The sequence below is a fragment of the Anopheles darlingi genome, chromosome 2, assembly GCF_943734745.1.
Source record: "Anopheles darlingi chromosome 2, idAnoDarlMG_H_01, whole genome shotgun sequence".
Taxonomy (NCBI): domain Eukaryota; kingdom Metazoa; phylum Arthropoda; class Insecta; order Diptera; family Culicidae; genus Anopheles; species Anopheles darlingi.
The window spans coordinates 86,269,402-86,294,401 of record NC_064874.1 but is presented as its reverse complement, the minus strand read 5'-3'; the positions used below and the strand labels follow the sequence as shown (position 1 = coordinate 86,294,401).

Below are 25,000 nucleotides of genomic sequence, written 5' to 3'. Positions count from 1 at the left end.
TTCAAATAAAGTCAATAGTGTCCACCTTTACAGTATATACAGGATTCTATTCGCAACCCGAGGGCCAACATCGATTTGGTTGCATTCAGCCGGATCGATCGATAAGACGATGAATGACCCATAAATGTGTCCATTCTTGATTCCTTGATGTAAGCTACCTGAATACCTCTTGATGTAAGCTACCTGAATAGCCTCGAAGAGCACGACCAATTAAATTCAATCGTTTTTAAGGATTGTCAATCGGTGTTCATCGCAAACTTTTTCCCATTCCGGAGCGAACGAAAAAAATGCTGTATGGCATGTAGCCGCACGCGTAAGCTAACAACGGAAGTTTAAACGAAGAGAAAAGGTTGGAAAAATAGCCAACTGCCACGAACAATCGGCTGCCGGGAATAGTTCCGCAATCGTCGCACCGAAATAAGGTCACTGAGTCAATAAACTCGCGATGGCAGGCGCGTCGTGTTCGGAAGGGGTTTCCTCGATGCCGTATCGTTCCCACAGGAAGTACGGGAACTGGTTTTGATGAGGTAAATCCTTTCGCTTTGGATTGTGGACTGCTAGTAGGTGGCGGTTAAGGTGGCGCAGTTGTACAGAAGGAAGGCTATTAAGGAGTGCGTGTGAGGAAAGAGGAAGTCTCGACTTGGAATAGGAGCAGCTATAGAGAGCGACCTGGAATAATGCGGCACGGTAAAAGTCAGCTGTATCGACGACGGGACGAACCTCTTGATATCAAGCGTCAAGGAAATTCAAGTGCCCTCAGACACTCAGACATGTGGTGAACAAATATTTTCAATTGTAGCCAGAATCGAGAGTCGAAGAGCGCATACGGAGAGAGCGACTATCTGAACGTATTGATTTGAACGAGCGAAAGTTTCAGGCTACGTTTACTACAAATTAGTTTTACAAATCTAAAAACTAAAGTTTATGTCCGCACAACTGCCAGACGGTTTCAGCGTGCTGTAATAATTGTTTATTATTTATGAATTAAGGACCTGTGGTACGATGACGCTACGAGCTGTTTGTATCGTGCTTCTATTGCATTCGCATTATGCTGAGAACTCGTATCAAACCTGAGCAACGACTGGACATGTGTACATTAGTTCCGTGTTTCGCTAGGGGGAATGTAGAAATGAAACATCCGGCTGGAGTCCGTTCGTGACGGTTGATTAGTTAGAAAGATGGAGAATCAGCAGCACGATCAAGCCAAGTGACTAATCGCTGTAATTGGATAAATGATAATCTGCTTTCTCATTTAATTCCTTCGCTCATTGGTATTAAATTAACTGTTAGGATGGAGAGCACCGCCCATTAATGGAGCTTTCTATTTTCTGTTCTTGGGTGGATTTGATTCCCATCCAATTGCTGCCTGTACCGCATTGTATTCTTTGTTTCATATAAATCATGTATAAATAAGAAAAAATATTATGTGTATTCGGACAATTTCAAGTTTCATCTTTCAGAATCTTTCGGAAACAGAAAAAAGAGTCCAAACTACCGAATAAAGCAAATATTTAGCTCTGCGAGCATCGAAATGGAAATGGATGTCATTTATCATACACACAGCACACAATCATATATGCGACGCTCGCTGATAACGAATGATCCTTAACCAACCAGCAAGCTTTCCCTCTAGGAGTAAATCTGTGCCAGGACTATGACGGCAGCATTACCGCGGATGCCGTGCGTTCGCTTGTACTGGTGAACTCATCCGAATGTCGCCGTCTCGCTTGAGCAATCCTCAATAGCGTACCGTTCTTGGTTAGTAATAACGGATTATGATTTATGGTGGAAAGTAGCGAATGATAACCGAAAATGTGTCAGAACATGCACCATACTATCTCGTTTAGGCAATCTTTTTCTAGGCCACGGAGGCGAATATCATTTCTGTTTTCTTTTTTAATTGAAAAATCTATTATATCCCCCAGTGTGACCCTTATCCTTATTTTAAATCGTACTGTACGTTTGATATGTATTTAGTCTTGGTCAGATAGACTCTCTTGCACGATAGACGACATCACGTAACCATACGTCCCTGCAGGCAAAAGGCAGTTGAGTTGGTGCGCTTGTCGTAACATGGTCACAGTGCTGGCCAAATTGATAAAAATAATGTTTTCCTTGTCAGCTAGTCTTTGCCATTACGCCCAAGTCGTAGTCACTTAAGAAAATGGAACTTAATCGTGGTTAGTCTCCGAAGAGGGTAGCCCTGCTGGACACGGCTGGGGACTTCGATTTCCGTGCATGGTGGCAGGTAATTTAATTAACTTCCTTTATGTTCCTAAGAAGAACACGCGACCTCTAGGTCGTAAAGAAGCGGTCGGGTGATCGAATTAAAGAAGTGATAGAACACCGGACCTAGAAGTATATTGAATGCAGTAGCAGCAGTAGCATCACAATCTAGCATCGGTACAATAATGAAATAGAAGTTTCTGCATTACTTCAACAATTCATTAACAATCGATCCTCCAATTCGACATGCCAAGTATCACACGAAAATCATCATCACTAGGATAAAATGATTTTCTAATGCTCGATGCTCGATCTTCCAATCCTCAGTTCATAGTAATCAGAAACATCATAATTACTGTCTCATTGGATAAGTCTCCTTATATCTTCATGCTTTGTCATCTGCAATATGCGAGGTGTGAGAAGATTTGTTCGTTTTACCGATTATGATTGTGCCTGACATTTGTAGGCAGACGAAGGCTAGTAATCATGCTCGTCAATGGGGCAACTTATGCGTCGTGTGTTCTGTGTGTTATGTCGTGTCTTGCTTATCATCCATCAAACAGAGCTTGGCCATCACTCAAGAAGATAGATTTCGACCAGATGGTGCATTGGTTGTTGAAGATGTTACACTGCCACTATTCCCGATGCGATGCGGTCCTGAGAGCTGGATGCTGGATGCTAGCACCGTATTGTTACTCCAAATGTCACTTCATTGAAAATCAGAAAGAAGATACAGCAAAGCTCGTTGCTCTTAAGCCTACAGGTTGTAGAAACCGCACGAATAGTATTAGTGGCCAGGCATTATGTGTTGATGAATGACCCTTCCTTTCTAGAAAAGCCTTTTTCATGTTTCCCAAAGCCCGTCCGTACTGCCAACGGTCGGTTTGCAAATACGTACCAGCTGCAAGAACATTCCTGGTTCGTCCCTTTTGAGATTTGCTCGACGCTCAATAAATAGTGGAAATAGTTAGTTGGGCAAGGAAAATGTTATTTGAAACATGCTGGGAACGAGAGTCTACGCTGACAAGGTGGGGATATTTAATTCAATTAGATCCGCTTCTCATGGGATCGATAACGTTGAAATATGGTTATGCAGATGAACGAATAACATGTAGTATGCCGATTAAATGGCACAAACTCTTTGTTCGCCATTTTTTTTTCAAGTAATCATTGTTAGATAACAAAAATGGAAATTGTTCGAAGGTATCATAAATATCATTTCCCTTTATGGATAATTATACTCAAAGGTAAACTAAATTGATTATATGGATTTGTCTATTATATCTATTGTTCATAATATCTATCTGCTGCACGATTATCATGTTTAGAACAATTTATAAGTTTCCTTTAAAACCATAAAATTATCCTGGCTTACTGAACGCCGCTTTACCTGGTGTGGTAAATTTCAATCCCAGTACCTTTATACGCTGTAGAATTTGGCAGTAGATTGATGTATAAAATACAATTAAATGAATTACGGTTTCAATGAATCATCAATCTCCTGTGTCCCATCCACGATAGCCGTTCTTGCACTGCCGCAGAGTACAACGGTGCATTTTGGCACCGTTTAGATGGTCATGACTGTGGGTAAGAGAAGCATAAAAAGCTCGTCCAACTGACACCGCTTGCCAGTGGTGGTCTAGAAACGGCAGGTACGAGCCATACATGTTTCAGCTGCATATTATGGGCTGTATCATGGGACAGTGATGGGAGTGTCCCACAAACGATGGCGATGATCAGCGATTTACCAAGCACCGGTAACCTTACAAACCACTCGACCACAGTCAAGTTTCAGAGCGTGATGCAAAATGTAGGAACGAAAGAAGCGAATGTGGTTCAGTTGGATCAGATTGGTCCTCTGGATCAGACCTTTGACATTACTGTACGCCAATGACGTAAACCTGCATGAAACGATGCGTCTGACGATATGTAGCTGGTTGAAGGTGTTGTTTTTACAATGGAGTGGTTCAGGTAGAACTACGTGAGAACATACGAAACGATTGATATCAAACAACAAGAGACAAATTATAATTAACAAATAATTTTTCAGTTTATTGTGTTTTATTTAAGTTCGTTGGTAATTTTATGCTAAAATCAAACTGACATTTTGCACAAAACATTTCCAAATGGATCGATAGGGCAGTGACGCATTCCGAAAGTGGCATGCTTTTTTCTATTTTTAGCCACATATCGGATCCATCAGGAAATAATTCGCGAAAGACAAAAAACAACGTCTACCATCGGAGGTAGTGCGTCTTTTGCGGCAGAACATTGTCATTTTTTGCTAGCCGCAGGCCGCTATACACACGGGGCCCAGAAGCACAAATTCGGAGTCGGTTTCACTTTCCTATCGGCCGTGCCGCGCTTGAGGCGAATCAAGTAATCAAGGGACATGAACAAGGAGAATGTTGAAGATGATGGTGTTGAAATCAATTTATTTTAATATTCCTCATCAATCATCTGGACAGGGGCTCTGTTGTTCGAAGCGATGATTACTGTCGCCTTTATGGGATGATGCGCCCCAGACTTTCAATGCTAGAAAGCGGATCAATCGCCAGGATGGAGCCCTACGAGTCAGGAATTCCGTACGCCAATGGAGAGACATTTTCACTAAACACGTTAGTTTCGTATTCATTTGTAACCTAAGCTGTTTTCTGATGTGCGTAGCTTCTATCATCTAGCAGTACATGGGATTTAAATTATTAGAATAGCTATCAAAGGGGCAGGATCTTTCGACGGATTCCGTTAATTTACGAAGAAGAACTTGAAAAGCACATAACGTATCGTCAGCGTATTCCTTTAAATAGTTGCGGTAGACATAGCTGGAGCAGGGTAGGTTTCATTGTCCTGGTCTGGTGTTTTCTTTATTGTCTAGGGTTCTCCGGCTCCTAGTGTGCTTTACTGTGATTACGGCCATCGTTCATATGTGTTTAACAACCTTCTCCTGACCGTCGGTCAGTTTGGTTTGCGGTTTTTGTGAGAGTTCCATAAAAGTTTCTTCCTCCTTCTCCTCCAGTGACGCACGGGTTAATGGTGCTGCAAGGGCCCTTCCATCGGTTGGTTGCAACTTTCCAATTTTTGTACAACTTATCGAGAATGATCATAAAGTGTGCGTAATGGCGTTTGGAATGCTATCTTCGGTGGTCGCACAACTTGCGAGACAGTGCGAGCCAGCTCGGGTTGCCAAGAGTTTGGGAAACAAATAAAGACAGCTTAATCTCGCTAGCCGGTCGCGTGTGTGGGACGATGGATTGGTGGATTCATGGTAGGGTGAGGAGGGACAGTTGTCTGGCAGACCGATATATCCTCTTGTTGATGTAGGTCAGTGATCCGTCGTCATTTGCTGAAGACGAAAAGGTGCCGTTCGCGTAGTGGCGTGAAAGGAATGAGCTCCAGCTTACGATTGCGACGGTCCATTTGCACCAGACAATTGATGTTTGGAAACAGATCGCTTTACATCTTGGAGTATTCCAAACGACTCACTTATGGTCGCACCTTCCCATTCCGACTCATCTGTGCCGTCGTCAGTGTGTCAGTGGAATGGTTTTCGATACGAGGAGCACAATCAATGCGATGCAACTATGCGAGATAGCATGGTGATAGTGGAGATTCCAGTTGGCGTCATTGTAAATCGATCTGAGAGCTAGGTTTGGATCCGTGGATACCATCCCATGGCCAGTAGGATAGAGAAGAAGCGATGCGAATCCGTCACACTTGACCAGAGTGTGCACAATGCACGTAAAACAGTGTGGTAAATCAGAGTGTAATTGTATAGTACATCTGAGCAATGCTTGTGCGTCACATTTTCCATATTATTGTATATTTCACAAGGCAGCATCGTACCATACGGCAAGCTGTATTACAAGTGGTAGTGTAAGCTCACTGCCCTACGCCACAGCTTGGAGGAAGTTGCTGACGTACTGGCCCCAAGTTCCATGCTACAGGATGTTCAAGTTCAATGTAAAAATCCGTCAGATCACCATCTTCACCCCTGGACCATGGGACGTGTTTTCTGCATGTCAAGTTGTGCTCTCCCGTTCGATATACGGTGACACAGTTTTAGCATCGATGAAGGATTTGTCATCAAGTGGTGCTGGCGCACAAAACTTGTCGAGAACACTGTCGGTGGAGATTATGCTGATGGATAAAATAATGCAGCGACACAGATCGGCGCACGTAGGAACTCACGTAACAACGGACAAGGGGCCTCATCACCATCACTGCCAGCACCACCGTCGCAATTCCCAATCAGGGAGCCATGCCTTTCGTTACAAGCTTCTCTGAAGCGCAAGAAGCGAGGTAGCGCGGTTGCTTTTTTATGCGCTTCAGAAACTTGTCTTTTACCCTCCTGGACTTGAGACGGATATCGGTCCGGGTATCCGTGAATGACGGAGAAGGAACGAAAGGGAAACGATGGAACAGCGGAATGATGATGCAGCAGCCTTTTCTATCGTTTTCTGTGTGCGAAAGATATTCCATTATCTCTCTGCATCTTGTCAGCTGGAGATCTGCATCCGATAGCGTTCGCCGGCTTGTGGCCGTGCTGCCTGCCGGTGGCATCGATAAATTTCACGTCTCACTCGCCAGGCACTCCAAACCGGCAGGTCCCCGAGCGGGTGGATCGGGCGAGCGAGGGATGAAAACGGAAGCGAAATGTTGTTTGAAAATTTAACGAACCGTCTCTCGCTATCCCTCTGTCTCTCTCTCTCTACTTCCGGGATCGCTGGCTGATCGTTGGAGGAGGATGTTCGATTTTTTATGCGGAAAACAGATTAAGCATCCAAGGAAAAACCTCCGGACAATTCGGCTTTGACACAGATTGGTGTTGTAACAGTTGGTCGAAAGAGTAAACTAACAGTACACTAATGATAGATGGAAGAGTAAATGCCGTGACATAGAACAATGCGGCAGTATAATCACCGTTTTGGCAAAAGAAAGAATGGCGAATATCTGTAGCCACCTGTGGGTTGTTGAATGTGAACTATTCAAATTTCAAAGATATTCGATATTTAAAACGTGTTTCAAATATACAAAAATGTTGATCAATAATAGTGCCGGGGTTTTTTGCTCACACGAAGCATTGATTACCAGGTCCTTCCAAGCGAAAAGTCATTAAAAATACGCCATTAAGAAGCTACCGTAGTCCTTGGCAGCGAATACATTTATCAGTAAAACGTGCACGTGCACAAAATTTCCTTTTTCCAGCGATTCTTCTGGCTAAGCATCAGCCTTCTCGCTCCACCAATAAACCAGGCGTTGAAATAATGAACCTCGGATGGTGAGCTTTGTGAGAGGGTTTTTTTTTGTAATTTCATTTCCAAACTAGATGATCCGGGAAGGGAAACGCAAACGCATCATAAATGCACATTTTACCACACCACGAGTGGTGCACATTTAAATTCAAAACGACTGAAGCAAAAAAGATGGCGCCGGACGGGGTGTGTAAAACGGTGCTCGGTTTTATGGATGCTCGTGACTAAAGACGAAAAATAATTGAAAATTGGAATCGCGGCATGCATGCGAGGTCGTAAGTGTGAAAATACGTCGCAAAAAAACATATTCTACTACATATAATTAAGCCAGGAATAGCCGTTCGTTTAGAAACGTGCGAGGATATCACCGAATGGCCTTCGAAAGACACTAGAGGCAATGGGTTTAAACCGTTTTGCAAGGACGCAATGCAAATACCATAATTATACGAGTTTAATGCATTAACCAAACCATCACAGCGGCCAAGAGTAGACTTATCTTTTTGTGAGTATGCTGTGCAAGAAAACAATCGTTCTTACTAGCACTGTGGATGGAATCGAAATTCGGTGACCTCTCTATCGGATTCCTGGCAAGCATAACCCAACGAACGATCAACCAAGCGGCAAGCAGTCGTTCATGGAAACGCGTCTAGGCGTAAAATGTAGGTCAATATGGCATGAAAGTGAGAAGGTTCTGCGTAGCCGGTAGCCGTAAGTCCTTCGTTCGTTCTTCAGCGAAGGCGCGGATTTGCTACGCGATTCTCACCGTTCTCTCTCTCTCTCTCTCTCTCTCTCTCTCTCTCTCTCTCTCTCTCTCGAGCATCGTGAACCGGCTCCGTTCTAGCACAGCGGTTTGTTATTGAACGTGAGCGGCATCAGAAAGCAGCAGAAAATTCCAAGACAACGCTTCTTATCCGGCTAAGGCCTACTAGGCATTGGTCTTGGTGGAAGAATGCGAAGAATGAAAGGAAAAAAACGATTCCAGTTATATCCCCTCTGTCACCCTGAGCCCGACCATTATCGTTTGCATAGGAGGTTCAGTGAAATGATGCGTTAAGGCTGCTCACAACCAGCAAGCAAGCAAGAAATGCCAAGATTGTTCAAGATGCCATCAAGTTGACAGTTTGCTTAGGGTTGATGGAGGCGCTTGTGCATTTCAAGCTGACTGACCGACCGTGCCCCTTGAAAGGGGCGGCATGGGCGGGATAGAAAAATTAGACAAATTTGTTGATGGAGAAGAGAAATGATTAGCTGATGGAAGCGCTTGTAATGTGCCGGGCTTACATACAGACTACTGGTGGGTGTCGGAAAACCACAAGACCAGAGGCCATTAAACCGACATTTATGCGTTTCCGCACGTACACTTGAGACGAGGTGAATGATTCCCAGCAACAGACGCAGCAGCAGCAGTAGCAGCAGCAATAGCAGCAACGATTCCTACATTCTGTGTGCTATAAAATCATCGCATGATTTATTAAAGTTGATGTAGCTTTCATTGCACCGATCGGGGGCATGTGTGAAGATGCTCTTACACGAGGCTGAATTTCGCGCGGCAAAATCTCGATCTATCAAAGATTCCACGTGCGTGCACGGTTGGGTTATGACGCTGTAAACGAACGAACAGGATTGGCTAACACATCCCGGACATTAGTTTGTGTACGTTAATTTGCAACCATGGGGTTGTTACACTTTCCTGGGTCGATTGTGATGATGCAACGCCGGAACCAACCGGCAGCTGGTCTGCTACCGGTACGTGGAAATGATGGGATAGTTTAACGAGCTCAACCGCACCAGCCTCGATCGATTGCGGTGCCTGGTTGTAACGGCAAAGTGCGCTAGTGAGCATTTAATTTCTCATTAAATTGCTTTCAGCTAGCTGCAAGTGAAAGCTGGCTCTTCAACTTATAGATGACGTTCCACTGTGAGGTACTTAGCATCCTTAGCAAAAACATATATATCTTACAAATATATCTGTAGCCTGTTTGTTGAGATTGAATATCCGTTCGATAGATACCTATACCTATACCTATACGCTAGCTATCATTTTTACAGTTTTGCCAAAGCAGTTCGAACTCGGTTTGAATAAAAATCTTAACAGTAAAGCAGATGGCTTCGCCAGATTAATCTGCATATTCGGCGGGAAATTATGTTAATCGTAAAATGGATGAGCTGTAGAACTTTCAATTCATCATTTTGCCTTTCAAAGTGAAGTGACGAGTGAAGAGATAAGCGAGCAGGCAGTAGCGAGTTTATGTATACACTCCACGTCCCAAAAAAGGGACTGAGCTAAAAAAGAGCAATTCGAGGGTTTTTAGGCAACGAGGGAAAAAATATTTTCCCATTTTTTTCTTTCCTTTTCCACCGCCGAAGTTTAAAGAGCTCCCGCGAGAATCAATCAATAGGAGATGTTGATGCTGCTGCAAAATATAAGGATAAGCGGAAGTGGCCTATCCTGCCGGATAGTCAAACCAATGGCTTTCGCATGTGTTCTGCGCATCACCTCCGACGCTGGCGTTGGTGCTCCAAACATTTGAATCCTGCGATTCATCTTCCCATCGGTCGGCATCATCAATCAAATAGCCCTGGTTCGAGACGCGCCCAGGGGTTTTGCGCACACCCTTTCACCACCGAAACGAGCCGAGAAATGAAGAAAGACGAATCCCCGTTGGCCGGCCTATGTCAAACTCGCGCCGGAAACCATTATGTCACGTTTAGCGCATTGAATTAATCAAATCAATCCAACTCGTTACGCACACATTAAGCACAACACACACACACGTACACACGCACGCAACATACGCTGTGTGCCATGGGGAAGCGTGAGTGAACACATAAGAGAGAGAGATAGAAAGGGAGAGAGAAAAGTGATTAGGGGATGCCATTTCTTAGTTTGTGGTTACCGATAGCGTGCCATCCAGCGTTTTCGGCCGAGCGAAATGCTTAGCGAAATTGTGAGTTTCGCTTGGAATCTTCCACAAAATTATCTTCTCTGGCCACGACAGACTCCACATCCGACGGCTGTTTGTTCCGACCGTTTCGTTTTCGTTTGCAAACAGCACAGTGTATGGATGGCATGAAACAATGAAGAGGAACCCGGGGGAAAGGAACAATTATCGCAAAATACCAGCCAGCCAGCCAGCGAGCCCGCTAGCGAACCGGACGGTTCGCGGTGTGTCAGCACCATCTCGTCAACCATTCATAATCGATGCTCGGCGTACGGTCGGGCCTTTGGGCGACCCTGACTGACTGTCTGGTGGAAAACTTTCCTGGCACAGCATTTCGGCGCCGCAGAACAATGATTAATCATCCGTATTGCGTTGTCGAAACCGAGATACTGCGTCCGTCTGTTGTGGCGCTTCTGGCGGCCGGAATCATCATCGTGGAGCCTTTGGAACCACAACGATAGCATACGCAAAATGCAAAAGGTGTTGAAAGTGATCCCTTGCGTACAACGACGGGAAATTCACATTGAGAGGATTTTACTTCCATATTTACAAACACTGACAAGCACATGATGGTAGATAACATGATGGAAACCCCTATTCTAGGCCACTGTTTGCTGCTTCCATGTACCATTTCCTAGACGTGATGCACCATTTCGCCTCTTACTAATGTGACGACGCTTTTATTAATAAATCAAACATCAATTAACATAAATATTTATGCAGTAGCGGTGGAACCATTGTCGTCACACTCGGCTACAAGCAGCAGAATGGCTCAGCCTGAAAAAAAAACACAAGAGTCCAGAACGATATGATACGATGGGGACGATGAAGATGAAGATGATGATGATGAGCGTGAACCGCAAAAGATGGGCGAGATGGATCACTCTCTGTTCGCTCTAGTTACTAGCTTGCTGGCTCTTTCCAAATGGCGATGGTATGGTAGGGTTTGTTCGAAGCTAACGATAGTTAATGCTCCCCCGGCACAGGACAAAGGACGCAGCTGCTTAAGTGATTTTTCGCCTCGCGGACAACTAGCATTTCGTTTCGGTTCCATCGGTCTGCTCGATCGGTTTGCGCATACAAATGTGAATATCAATCAAACTGACCAAAGAGCTGCGGAGCAGTATGATTCATCGCTAGCGGACGCAATAGAAGTGGAGCAGAAAACGGATCCACCACCACGGTCGAGCGGCGGTAAAGTTAAAACGTCATTCCGAGGCGGAGTGCGAGTGCGAGTGCGGAATTTCTGTGATTTTCCACCAGCGATTCCCGATGGATAATTGATCAACGGGCGCTAAATCGGTCCTGTGCTTGAGAAGCGGACGAGTGCACGCCGATTGCATTGACCGGCGGCAGGCCGGCGTTAGTAGTGCTTGCTTATTGATTGATTTTCTTGTCTTTTTAAAAATAGCTCCAAAGTGGCCAGTGTCCACTTCAAGATGATTGCTCCCTTTCTCCCTCCCCTGTGGGGCTGTGAACTGCGAAAAGTAATTTAAAAAAAAAAACAACCCACTCTACATTGTTACTGAAGTCGTATAAAACGATCGAGTAATTATTGATGAGCCGTAGCGCAGTCGGTTCGATTTTTGCCTTCCCACCCCTACTACCGTTGGGTGCTGTTGATCCTTTCGTCGTCGTTGTCGTGGTCAGTGGTGGCCTTGGTATTGGCCGTATTTATGGTGCATTCACTTTTGCATGCGGTCCGCGGTTGAAGCTCATCAAACGTACCAACCGTACATTCGTTTCCGGCTGGTAAATCATGTTTCGATCGTTACGAAAACCAGAACCAAACACGTAACACAAAAACACATAAGCCGAACGCACCCACACGAACACGTCTCATAACCGCTATCGTCTCCTCCCGCCCAGACGCTTTGCTGTGGTGCAACGTAAATAAATCATTAAACTTCATGCACTTAACCGCGCGGTGCAGGCACGCCAGATCGCGAACGCATAAAAAGCCACTGCTCTCGTGATGAGGTGATTTCTTCCCTTCCCTTTTGGGTGTTTTTTTTTCCTGCACCAACACGACCGTCTCTGCATCGTGGTCACACACCCACAAGGTTCGGGGTTCGAAAGTGGAGAAGAAAGTGGTAAGACGACCTTCTTCTCGACGGATGAGCGAATGGGTCGCTCTATTGGTTCATTTGTTTTCCGCTTTTCCCGCTTTACGATTTGTGTTTTTCCTTCCCCCGCGGTCGGCTTCAGACACTAGCGTCCTCTTTCTACAAGCGGCCGGGCGGCTCCATCGAGGTTGTAGCAACGCCCGCCAGAACTCGTGATAAGAAAACTTTCTCAATCAGAGCTCATCCCTTCGCCTAGTAGGCTTCGCTGGTGTAGTACGGATTCGGGTGGCGTTCGTGTCGCAGTCGGCCCACTGTCAGCTCATCTTCGTGGTGCTTCGGCTCGGCATCGATCTCGAGACCACGTGCGAGATGCGTTTGGATTAGCTTGCGATGCGATGCGTATGCGCGGTTGCGTCCGCTCGTATCGTGGTGTTGGTTTGCTTACAACGTTTCGAGCTGCTTGGGTTGACGTCTGTATTGCACACACAGCGCCTACTACTACCAGGACGCATTTGGTGTTGGACAAAAACCGGACCACCATGCAACCATGATCGGTCGGGGATGGTCGCGCTGGTCGGTTCGGTTGGATGGTCGGCATGTTGCCGATGGTCGAGAGTATCGTGTGGTGCGAGCAGTCTTTGAGCATTCGCGAACGGAGCTGGACGTGAAGAAGGCTGCCAACGTGTGTGATCTAGTGAGCTATTCCTGCCTCCCTACCGTGCGAGCTGCTCCGTGCACTCCAGGGTATCTGAGATTGCCCGTCGATGGATCTCTCCGATTGTTAACGTGAATCTGATCGGATCGCCACCGGTTAACTGTGTACGTGCGGTGGTGCGTTGGTGCGTTGGTGCATGGTTTTTGAGTGCATTTTTGGTTTTCAAATTTTCCCCTTTTCGTGTTTTTTTTTGTGTTGTTGGTTGGTTGATGGTGAAACTGCCCGTGAATGTATCGATGACTCGATGGTGGTGGAGTGTCAGTTCGTCGGTACGGTAAAAATGCAGTCTGCACACTTTTGAGGTCACGCGGGCAACAGTAGTAACCGTGATTCAGCGAAGTGATATCCACGGAATCTGAAACAACCACTGGCTGGATAGGGGACGGAGGACACCTCTCTCGGACGCGCTGGTTTGTACGCAGAAAGCACAATAAAACCACAGCCTCTGGTTCTTGTTCAAGAATATGTTTCCCCCTCGGTAGCTACGTGTTGTATCGTATTCCATGAACACCTTTCCTTACCTGATTATCTACGCCGGTGCGTACGTGCGTTCGGTGTCTGTAGAGTAGAAGGTTGGTTACACGGATGCGTACTATGTTTATATGTAGCCGTTCGTATCACCCGTAGGTTAGACCATATTCAAGTAAAATAACAAACAATTGAAGCATCTTTTTTCAGCCGAGAAACGAAGCGAAAATACAGAATTTCCGCCTTCCATTATAACAAAAAAAAAAAAATCACATAGAACAGGTTACCTGTAAACCCTGGCCGAAAATAGCAATCTACGGTTGCGGTATGCCCGAGCCCGATATCTCCGGTGGTGGGATTGGGTGTGTATAGCTGGATGGTTTTAACGAAAGTAATCAAAAAACCGATAATCTAATAGAATGCTGAAATTGAACTGATTTCGGTAGCAAGTGAAGCGTAAGCTGTTGGGAACGGGGAAATACTGAGGGACCAAGGCGACGTGCATCACAGTTCAGATTGTGTAACGTGGCAATGACCGGAAACATGTAAAATTGGTTGGAAATTAATTCCGTGTGCAGAGTAGTGTGAAGAAGCAATGTGTCTTTGGTTGACAGGTGTTCACCGCGGAAACGTGCTGTTAGCCAATTATGGTGTGTCCGAAACGTGCGTGAAATCCGTAAAGTCACAAGTGTAATGCTAGGTTACATCCACCATTTGCCACCTATTGGATGAGCAAGTGAAGATTGATTCTGTCCCGTGTAATTGGCAATGGATTTATGAACCATTTAAAGCAAAAAGCAACCTGATAGATGATGATAACTGGCTGATTGTTTTAGCCCATAAATTGCCCAAAAACCATCGCATGAATGCAAAAGACAAAGAAGTATCGGTCAGGTTCAGACGGTGCGAGCGAAAGAAAAACCTAAGTAACCATTATGGGTCCAAAAGGCCGACGCCTTCTTCGTTCTGCGAACTTGGTAATTGCCGTAAAATACTTCGCTGCTGTATTTACTCGTCATCGTGCCACAACATTTGATGAATGGTGTTGGAACCGTGGCGGTACCGTGGTGAGTGTATGCGTGTGCGAGAGCAAATAAAAAGCGAGCAAAAGTTGTGACCGATATTATCGGATTAAGTGGGTGTGAAACAAGCGGTTGGAATTAATTGTCGTGAAAGGATGGCGCACAGCAGAAAATCCCATTTACGTTTTGCTCGATAGCGGAGAGGAAAGTGAGGTGTTTCTATGGGGTCACAAAGAAGAACGGCCACTTTCCCACGCCGTAGTGCCAGAGTGCCTGAGTTCCATGTGCCGCAAGTGCGTGCCCTAGTGACGTTGTGCGAACGGAAGCGGAAATTCGGTCACACTGAACACAATCGACTGCCTTAGGTAGGTGTGGAATACGAAATCCCGGAGGGAGAGAGAAAGAGTAAGAGAGAGAGAGAGTGAGGGAGAGAGTGTGAAAGAGTGAGGAATCGGACCGAAGAGATGGGCAGCCATCGGCGTCGGAACATCAACAGATCGTACGCCAATTAACAACATCTTCCAACCATCACCATTACGCGTAGCGAGCGGAAAAGCGTACCGACTCAGCACACGTGCCGGTGTGCCCGGTCTGGCCACCGGGCATCGTGCCCCCGGGCAGCGAAGGAATCGAAAAGAAGGTATTTATTTGTTTGAGCTCATGTTTCAATTTCATCGTCCGTGAAGGCAGGGACCTCCCGCGGTGTTTCTGCGTACGGGCCGGATCGGCTACTCCGACTGGCCGACCGACCGGTAGCGTGATTAATTTCCCAAGCAGAGAGTTTTCCTCCAGCCACTCGAAACATCCTCGCTCGGTGGGGCCCGGGTGGCAGTGTTTGCCGATTTGCTTCCTCTTCCTCTTCTTGCCTCTTGGGTTTGGAACTGATAGGAAACAAGGGAGGCCGCGGTGCAATGGTCTATGGGGGTCTAGATTGTGGCTTCGTTTAGTTTCCCGCTTTTATTATTCCTCATTGGTCGCTTGGCCGGGGAGCTCGTATTTTATGAGCACATCTGCTGGCGAAGCATCGTTTCGCGGGGTGCGTCACTCACCAACTTTCTCCCCTCCTTCTTCGCCGCAGCTAAGCGATGGTCTTGCGCTGGATGATAATTACTGATAAAATATTAGCTCGCGCGTAATGGCGGTCTAGCGTCGCTGGTGGTTCGTATCGGTCGTAGAACAGAAGCTCGTGGAGCGACCGCCACCGCGTTATCGGGAAAACAGTTAGGGCAGGAAAGAGGGCAGAGCAGCAGGAGTAGAAGCAAGAGAAAGACGAGGTCACACTGACGTCCGCTGTTTACTCAGACGGATTAGTGAGACAGAAGGTGGTAATAATATGCTCGCTAACACTGACGCTTTTACCACCGGCCAGGCGTCTCCATCGCTAACGCACCATGGAAAAGCCACGTGTCACTTATGGAACATGGTTCGAGGGATAAATATCATCTATATCAATTTTGCATTTGATTGAAAATGTAGTAGCAAACATGGTGCGAAACCATTCCACGCTACGGTAAACGAAGAACCATTACTGGTGCACAAACGACCGTTTGAAGTGTTTATTCGGCTCGGTTCTAGATTCTTCTTCTTGATACTTTGATTTCAATCCACTGGTGGGCACCGGTGCAGAAAAAGGGTAAAATCACCTTTCAAACTCACCTTCCAAACGGTAGCAAGCACATCGGCAAGTACCCCGGATTGTGAAGCGACATAAATCATTCGCTTAATTAATTGACGATAAATTAGTATCATCTGTGTGTGTGCTGTGTGTGTGTGTGTGAGAGAAAGAAAGAGAGAGAAAGAAAGAGAGAGAGAGAGAGAGAGAGAGAAAGAGCGAGACAGAAGGAAGCTCATTATTTGCTCTTTGAGGGTTGAAATTAATTTCCCCCCAAAAACAACACCCATCGTTTCCTTCGCTGGTTTACTTGCTTGCTTCTTTTGGATCGTTGGCTTGCTTTCTTCGGACTGCTCGTGTACGTACGTGCTTTTTGGCAGCAAAGACCGAGTCCGTGTACCGAGAGAGATCAAATGGTTAAATGATTTCCCTCCCCCAACCCGAGATTGGATGGTACGGGGAATTCGTGGAACTATAAAATTAGGTTTCCGCACGCTCTTCCTCCAACCTGCCCTGTCTTTTAACCTCCTTTCTCCATGGTTACTTGATGACTTGTTTTGTACAACTGCACGCCCCCGGTTCCGGACTCGGCGGCTCCAGATGCTGCTTTTGAAAGGAACAACCCCTTTAACCGACACGAGGGTCAGCATATCGAAGCAAGCTGTGCAAAGTAATCATTTTGTCACGTTGCTTAGCAGACCAAGTGCCAACGGGAAGACGGCCACGCCGCGAGGACTCAATGTGGGCCCAGCCAAGTTAATAAATCACTGTTAAAACAGTTCGCCATCTATTACTGCACGTTTCGGCTCCAAAAGTGGCTTTCGAAATAAATTACACAATTAAATCTCATCACAACGTATCGCGGCGCACAACGTGACCAGTTTGGCGAGAGCAATTAACATTTAACACTGGAAGGGGGCGGCGCAACCTGTCGGCTACAGTTTGGAAATGGAAATTAAGATATTAATCTCTCCGGTCAGGCAGACGGAATATGCCACGTGCCATGAACGTGTTTTACGCAGTTTGATACGAACGAAACTTACCCTGTGAAGGATCAATTAAGCTGGACGTGCAATGAACTAGAACTATCTTAAATATTGTTCACTATTTTATTGAGTAAATCGTGATACTTACATGCTGTTATCATTTCCAACAGACTAATTATCAGATAAAAATACAATCTGGTAATGTATTCCTTGGTGTAAATGAGGTCAAATCCCATATCCTAGCTCACTGTTCAAGCGGACATAAAATGACTATTCCCTAGATAATTGAACATATTCCGGAGTCCCGAATCTGCCTCCAGCTATTGGAGATTCTCGATTCAAAATGGATCCCTCTCGTGGGAGTTTACGCTAGGTAGGATATCGTATTTTTAGGTTCGTTCCACCGCAAACTCCATCCTCCAACACTCTCGTTCTTTCTCTCACTCATTCTCCCATTTCCCATCGAATCTACGCTTTGAATCTACGCGGCGATAATGGCTGACTTTTGCCTGGGTGTGGAAAACAGGTCATTGCTATTTGATTGCTGTTTACTGTTGCCTAATGCTGATAGCAGTAAGTTTGGCAATAGGAATGGTAATAATGGAGGATTGATAGTACCTCAGGGGCAACACTTTTTGCTGGGAAGCAGGAGCGGTATTCCCATTCTATCAGTCACTAACAGCTACTTTGTAAAACATTATTTCGTAAGCCGGCCAAGTAAATCGTATTTTATCAAACGATCGATTCGCCTGCATAAAACCAATCGTAATGGCAGATGCTGGAGGGCTCAGCTGCACAAAATCGATCCATCGAATGGAAAATTTGTGGATGTGGAGGTAGATCATATTTAGTCTCATCGTAAAGATACTATCGAACTGATTGCCGTGGGGCATGAAGTTACTCAATTTGTAATGAATCGCCGCTTGTGAGTGCGAGTACGAGCGCAAAGTAGCTACTAGATACGGTATTGCTATAGGAACACAAAGCGTACTATGTGCACTTCTGGACCTTACCGATGACCTCGTAAATGATGATTGGCTACAATGTTATGTTCCCTGGTTTCTTGACACTAAAAGTGATCCGAAGATGACATCCATCAACAGAACGCTAAATGGTCTGTGGACACTTCAATTGATGACGTTCCGTTGGATGCCGTCCTGTGCCTGTGATAAAAGTAACGATGGAAAGCAAATCCCTCCCCTGGGCCACCGTAAGGACCAACCATCAATAAATAATAAAAATCTCCTTTCTTATTTCCCATGCCCCATGCCGATGCCATTTACTCTCTTTCTTTCTTCCTTTCTAGCTCTATTACTGGTAAGCTAGACGTGACTAAATGGCGAAAACCCAAAGAACAAACCTCTTAACAGGCGAAAGGGTGCCAAACCCTGCCGAGCATTCCCAGGGCAGCATGTTTTAAAGTTCACCCAGAGGCGTACAGGATGTTGACATTCCCCAGTAAGGACGACGTGGGAGAAATCGTGTCGGCATTCGAAGATGAAAAATGTTTCTGACGACATTTTTATTGATCGTTTGCCACCGACTTGCCCTTGGTCGCATACTCGCGATAGCCCGGAAGGAGATCATTTCCTTTTGGGACATGAAGATAAATTTGGAGGGATACCGTTTTTGGTAATAATTTCCACGTCAACAACACGGCCACGGGCCGGGGTCCCTGACTTTTATGAGATGCCGAGGGGTGACCGAAAGATGTAAACAAATGTGCTCCAGTGAATGTTGTACCCCCCCCCCCCCCCCCCCCCCAAAAATGGTTCTTTAATGAGGACTTTCGGGGTGTCGGAAAATACTCAAAAGATTTATTGTCATTAGCGCGCCACAAGCGCAAAGACTCCCGTCGCCTTCCGCACGGAAATGCGTGTTTGAGGAGGCCTATCATGGGCGGGCCATGGCCATTAGTTAGCGCCGCATGAATCGCTGCAAGAGCAATGGAGTACACGGTGGAACTACGCTGCATGATTTTAATGCAAAAGTCGGACGGAGATGGTTGGAGTCTGCACAAAAAAATGAAAACCCGCAAACCACTTTCCGCACCGGGAACCCGGGGAAAGTTTGCTAGGGGTAAGGTTGGCCAACACCAAACACCGGAGCGATATCGATTGGCAACCCTTCCCGGGACGGGCTTACTCACGTCGCCAACCGAGAGAACCGAGATGAGTGCACTTGAACTTTCATTTACATCCCATCCTCGAGGCGGCCAACTTTCCTTCGCTAATATGGAACAGGAAGCATCCCTTTCCTGACGTCAACCGAGCGTCGACATGGCGAACGGCAGCCAGTGCTGCCAGCAAACCAGAGCCAAGTTCAAACTACCGTCCTACTAGGCGATGGTGATGGCGTAACGCCATTTCTGGCCATTTGCCATGGCACGGCCTACTACAACGGTGGTGATGGTGATGGAACTTTAAAAAGTGCTGACTCCGCACACACATACTCGCGGTTGGTTCCATAAAAAAGGCTGGATCGCTCCACACGAACACGGATAGAACTGGGTTACGAGATCGGAGGGTAGAGTTTTGACCGGATGTTTCACCATTTTTTTTTTATCGTATTGTGTTTTCTGATTCCCGTTCCCGACCCGACGAGAGTGAAGTTTTGTGGCCTCGCTGAGAACCCCTAAAGGGATGATAGTGTGACAACATAAAATCCAACATCCCGTGATCGACATCGCACACTGAAGGCTGAAGGAGAAGGATGAATTCAACTAATCAGATCATTCATAGACTTCACACCACAACCACGAGTCTACGGACAGTCGATGGTCAACTCAACTTCAATTTATCTACAACTTTTGAACAGGCATCTCGCGAGATTATGGCAGTGAAGGGTGAAGCAAGATAAGAGGGAAACAAAAGCCATCCTGTGATAGCGGGAAGGCTGGCATCCCTACTAAACCCGGAGCCGGAGTCATCAACCATCGGCTGTGAGAGGTCACTTGAATTTATGGGCAAAACTGTAACCCAGTTTTCCGATGAAGTGCCTCCCTATGGTTTCCAGAACTCAGGGAAAAAGTTGTTCCCTTTTTTCGTCTTTGCTTTTCCGATATGTTTCCCCACGTTCTGCCATTCTCTGGCCGCTCTGTTGGTGGTCGGTTCTTTCGAAAGAATACGGGTTATGTCCTTCTTTATGTTGCAGCATCGTAATGCTGCAGTTAATCTCCAAGCTAGCTGGACACTCCAAATAGTTGGCTTCGCCAGTGATAGCACTCGATGGCTTCACGGAGTTTACATAGCGGCCCCGTGGGGGAAGGGGAAGTCGATTCCAAGAGTCACGGTGCCAGCGTTCTTTATATGCACCCGGGGACGAACTAAAAAAAGGAGGGCCCGTTGCAGTGTGATAGTGAGGCATTTTTGCTGTTGAATTATGGTTTCACATTTTTCTCTAGCTGCTATCGTTTTGCTGGTAAAAGCACGTAGAGTGGAAAATTAATTAAGCCTTTTTCCATAAGGACAATGACGCGCGCGCTCGCGGGTATCTGCTGCTCTCCAGATTTGGAGGTTAAATGCTTTGCGGACAGAATTTGGTGGTCCTCGCGGAGTGGCCACTTTTTGGACAAGAGAAGCTTGGAGCAAGTTTACATTGTTGAAGTGCACTCTCTTTTGCCGTAGTTTTCGGGGTTCTTTAATTATTACAGACAAGCTTTTAGCTCGAGTGGCCAGGCAGGATCCGTCCAACATCTGTTCCCCGTTTGCGCAGAATTGGTTCTCATTGTACGGAGTCCCATTGCTTCGTGTTGCAATTTCATCCCACAGATGGTGGTTACAATTTCGCTGGAAAGAAAAAGTTAATGACTTTCTGAGGGTTGTTTTTGAGCCGAAAAAAAAATTAAAGCAAACAAACAAGCAACTGCAAATGCGATTTTACTTTCTCCATCCTTCTGCATAAACGATTTGTACCGGAGCAATGGCCGTTCCGAATTTGCACTGGCACAGTTAACAAATTTCCTCAACATGTTTTTCTTCGTTCCGAGATCCATCGGTACCCTCTGCACTAGCTCAAGCAGCAGCAGCAGCAGCAGCTTTCTCCGGACCGAACGGAGGCTTAACAATAACCCATTGAGATGGAAATGTGTGAACCTCCTTTGCGCAAAAGCTGGAGCACATACCATATAATACCATGTACGTGAAAGTGTTCAACCAGAAAATATGACAAGTGAATTCGAGCGCAAAAGACACGGTATACGGAATATGTTTTGCCCGTCCCGGGTTTTTGCACTCGTCGTTGTGTGCGTGTGGGTGTGTTGCTGTAAGAAATTCGACAACTGACGGACTGACGGATGCGGAGTGTTCCGGGAGCACCAGTCAACCTTTGGCCGGGGCTTTTCCGAGGGTGGAGTGGATAAAATGAAATGAAATGAAGTGACTGGCAGCGACATTAAAACCCACCCACTCCAGCCAGTGTGCTCTTGAGTGAGCCACCATAACTCGATTCTCTTTCATATTTATTTTGAATTTTTTTTTTGTTGGTTCGAGGGGTCGAGAAGCGATCTCGCGTTATGCTTTACCGGATCAAGTGCTCAACCGCTCCCCCAGTGGGGTCTCTCTTGACTCGGAAGCTGAGAAGTGCTGACGTGCGTATTCGCCTTTGCGGCAATTTCGGTGAAAATACGCGCATTCTTGCAACGGAATGATGTGTTCAGAGAATTCCATTTAGTCCGAAGATCCGTGGAGGGTGGGTTGCCACCATCCACAAACCGTCACTGGCTGTCGGATCGGAGTGACTTAGAGACGAACGGTATACCGCGTACCATGGTGTGGTTTTGGCGGTAGAGCGAGAGAGAGAGAGCGTTTGTCTTGATTAGTGCGCTTCAAAGCGAATGATGGAATACGAAAACAACGCTGTAAGTAGCTTGTATGTGCTCGCGTAGAAAATGCAGACTGCTCTCTGACATCACTTTTCCATCAACGAGCGAACAACACCACACCGTGACTTTACCGTGATGGCTAGCATCAGTAACTGGCTGGCCGTTACATGGCGTCGTCCTTTGTTTTAATGAATATTGAGTTAAGTAAGTGCAAGTGGCGGAATGGGGGCCCGGCGAAGCGACGAAAGCGGAGACCCGCATACAATCAACCGCATCGCGCAAGCTGCAGGTAGACGAAAGCTCATTTGACTTTAATGACGTTAAAAAGTGGCCGCCACCGCCGCGAGGTGGAAAAAAAGCTCACTGGAACGGGAACCACCGTCGTGGTACCGTGGGAGCGTTGGCAGATTGACTTCTGCCGGTGGTGCGCCGGTCGATGGGAAAAGTTTTCCCCCACGAACTTCTGGCCTTTTCGTAACCACAATTGTGGCCGATGTTGGTCGATGCCTACCGCTGACGCGCGGACCAGCGGACCGCACACGAGCGTCGTTGCTTATTGTTGATGTTGTTGTTGTGGTCCAACGGGATAAAACTTATCGATTCAGGTCCTGTGTGTCCCGGTACATAGTCTCGTTATAATTAGCATTCATTCGCTTGAAGTTTTACGTTTTGTTAATTTTTGTAACTACTTTTTATACCTGCATATGGCACCTAGGCTTTTATCAACTGCTCACTCGTCTGTTCGTTGCAGAACAACCGACAGAGGTAGATTATTGATAAACCCTCGTCCAGGTTATCGATTTTCGGGCCCTCTGGTCCTCGACTGTGCAATACTTTCCATTTCGTTTTTGTTTAGTCTCGATGATGCGACCCCTTGGTATGTACGCGGGGGAAGACGGTCTTCGACGGTCGACGAACGAGCAGTCTATTGGCTGCTTAACCCCATAGCACAGCATCCGTTCACGAGATTTCCTTCTGGCTTCTTGCTTTTCATGCCTTCCTTTCTTCCTCAGCTTGACGCTTTTCATTCTTAGCTCTTCAAGTGGCGAGGCGAGGTTTTGCGAGATTTTTCCGTTGCTCCAGCACCAAACCGGAAGCGTAGGCACGATAATGTATTCCATTTAAAGCATCCGAAAAGCAGCAGAAGCAGCAGCTTGGCAAACATTGGGGCTCAGCATCGGGGAGGTGAAGTTTGGGAGAAATCCAGTGCGAGTGAGTGGTCCTCTTTAATGGCATGGCCCGTATCGAGTGTGTCGAGTTCCGGTTTCGGCATTCGGGCAAGAAAGTAAGCGTGTGCTCCCTCGAGGGCCCCATTTGCGAGGGAGCAGCGCGAACGAGCGGACGATGCGCTGTGTGTTGTGAAATTGGAAAATGTGATTGAGTCTGTTCGGCCTTCGGGGCCCGGATGATTAACATCAGGCAGCTGTGGCATTACAGGAGGAGGAGGAGGGAGAGGGGGAGGAAGAGGGGCACCAGAGGGTGCGAGTGGGCCTCTGTTTCCGCAAGTGTTTGAGATAATATTTACCGAGCCCCACCCCCAACCCCCTGGTTTCGCTCGTGATTCCGTTCGCTGGAAAACGATTGCGGATTGTAGGGTCCTCTACTTCTATGACAACTGTGGAACTATGGAGCTCGTGTGGTGAGTCCGGCCGGAGCACGGTATATTTGAACAAGTGTTGATCAAACCATCTTGTTGGTTGGCGCTGAATAGCGCGTTCGATGGGGATGGGACAAGCAGCCCCATTAGCATGTAAGAAGCTCGTTCGAGCGGTAAATTATAGAATTAATTAAATTCATGTGTGTGTGCGGGGCTGCCTCGCTTATGCTTTCGACAGAAGCCCGCATCCATCGTTCGTTCAAAATGAATGTGCATGATGGAGGTAGTGTGGAAGTGGAACCTTCCATAAGCCAAGGCTGGTGGCCTTTTGGGGAAGGTTAATGTCACATTAATGACGAGTGATTGAGCCAGAAGCGGCACGCTAATTAACGTTTACCGAGCGTAGACAGAACTGGGAAACGAAAAAAATGCTCCTGTAATTTCAACTCCATTTGCACGATGCTCGATCGAATAGATTCCCTTGATCGAGCTTCAAATCATCAAATACGCCGACTGAATTGTTCGTCCATTCCAGTCCAGCCTCCACTCGATACAGCAAACATTCCAATCACGTGTTCGTGTTCCGTTTTTATCAGTGGCACGTTTTACGTCGAAAGAAGATTCGCTTCCTCCACGACGTCGTCGGTTAACCACCTCCGATAATGGTGCTTGGGTAATCTAGTTTTACCCCCGGGCTGGCTGGCAAAAATCATTATGCGCAGTGGTGGGGGCGAGTAAAATCGATCGACGACCACAACCACAGAACCACATCATTCTTACCGAGCTGCAAGCCCGTTGTTCGGGGAGCACCGGAGGAACCATCGTTCACCGGCATCCCGTGGTAAGCACGGGATGAAGTAATTTCTTTTCTTCTCCTTCTCGTGCCGTTAACGTACACTTTTTCCCAGCGATCGAAGCTAGAAAGGAAGGTTCACTCTTCTTGGTGCTAAATCTGTTTCAGCTGCTGCTGCTGGTGCTGCTGCGTTTGTAGATGATGTCTGGGTAGGGCGAGTGCCTTCCACGGAGTGGGAAAAATGGGGAAGATAAATGATCGTTCATCTCAATAATCGTCAATAATATGTTTCCCCTTTCCATCGCTGACTGATACCGCGCTGTTGTCACAGGACGAAGGAAGAAGACGTTAACAAAAGACCAGTGAATACTCACTTAAACCACGGGGCGCGTGGAGAGTTTCCGATCCGCTTTGAAGACCCTTTTCGTTGAGTATTACCTCCGTAACCATCATATACAATCACGCAGAGGATGTGGTCGTCGAATCTGGAACCACTATA

The 25,000-nt window shown here is 46.5% G+C and overlaps 1 protein-coding gene across 15 annotated transcripts in view; it reads left to right on the top strand.

The window, feature by feature from the left end:
* The first annotated feature begins 13,064 nt into the window (after nucleotides 1–13,064).
* Nucleotides 13,065–25,000, top strand: part of LOC125951335 (transient receptor potential-gamma protein) — a 62,410-nt gene continuing 50,474 nt past the window's right edge. For 3 of the 15 annotated variants that reach the window (XM_049680117.1, XM_049680115.1, XM_049680109.1), the window contains exon 1: nucleotides 14,079–15,331. The gene's annotated coding sequence lies outside the window, so the exon portion shown is untranslated. The other 12 variants (XM_049680108.1, XM_049680101.1, XM_049680114.1 and 9 more) reach the window with 7 other exon arrangements.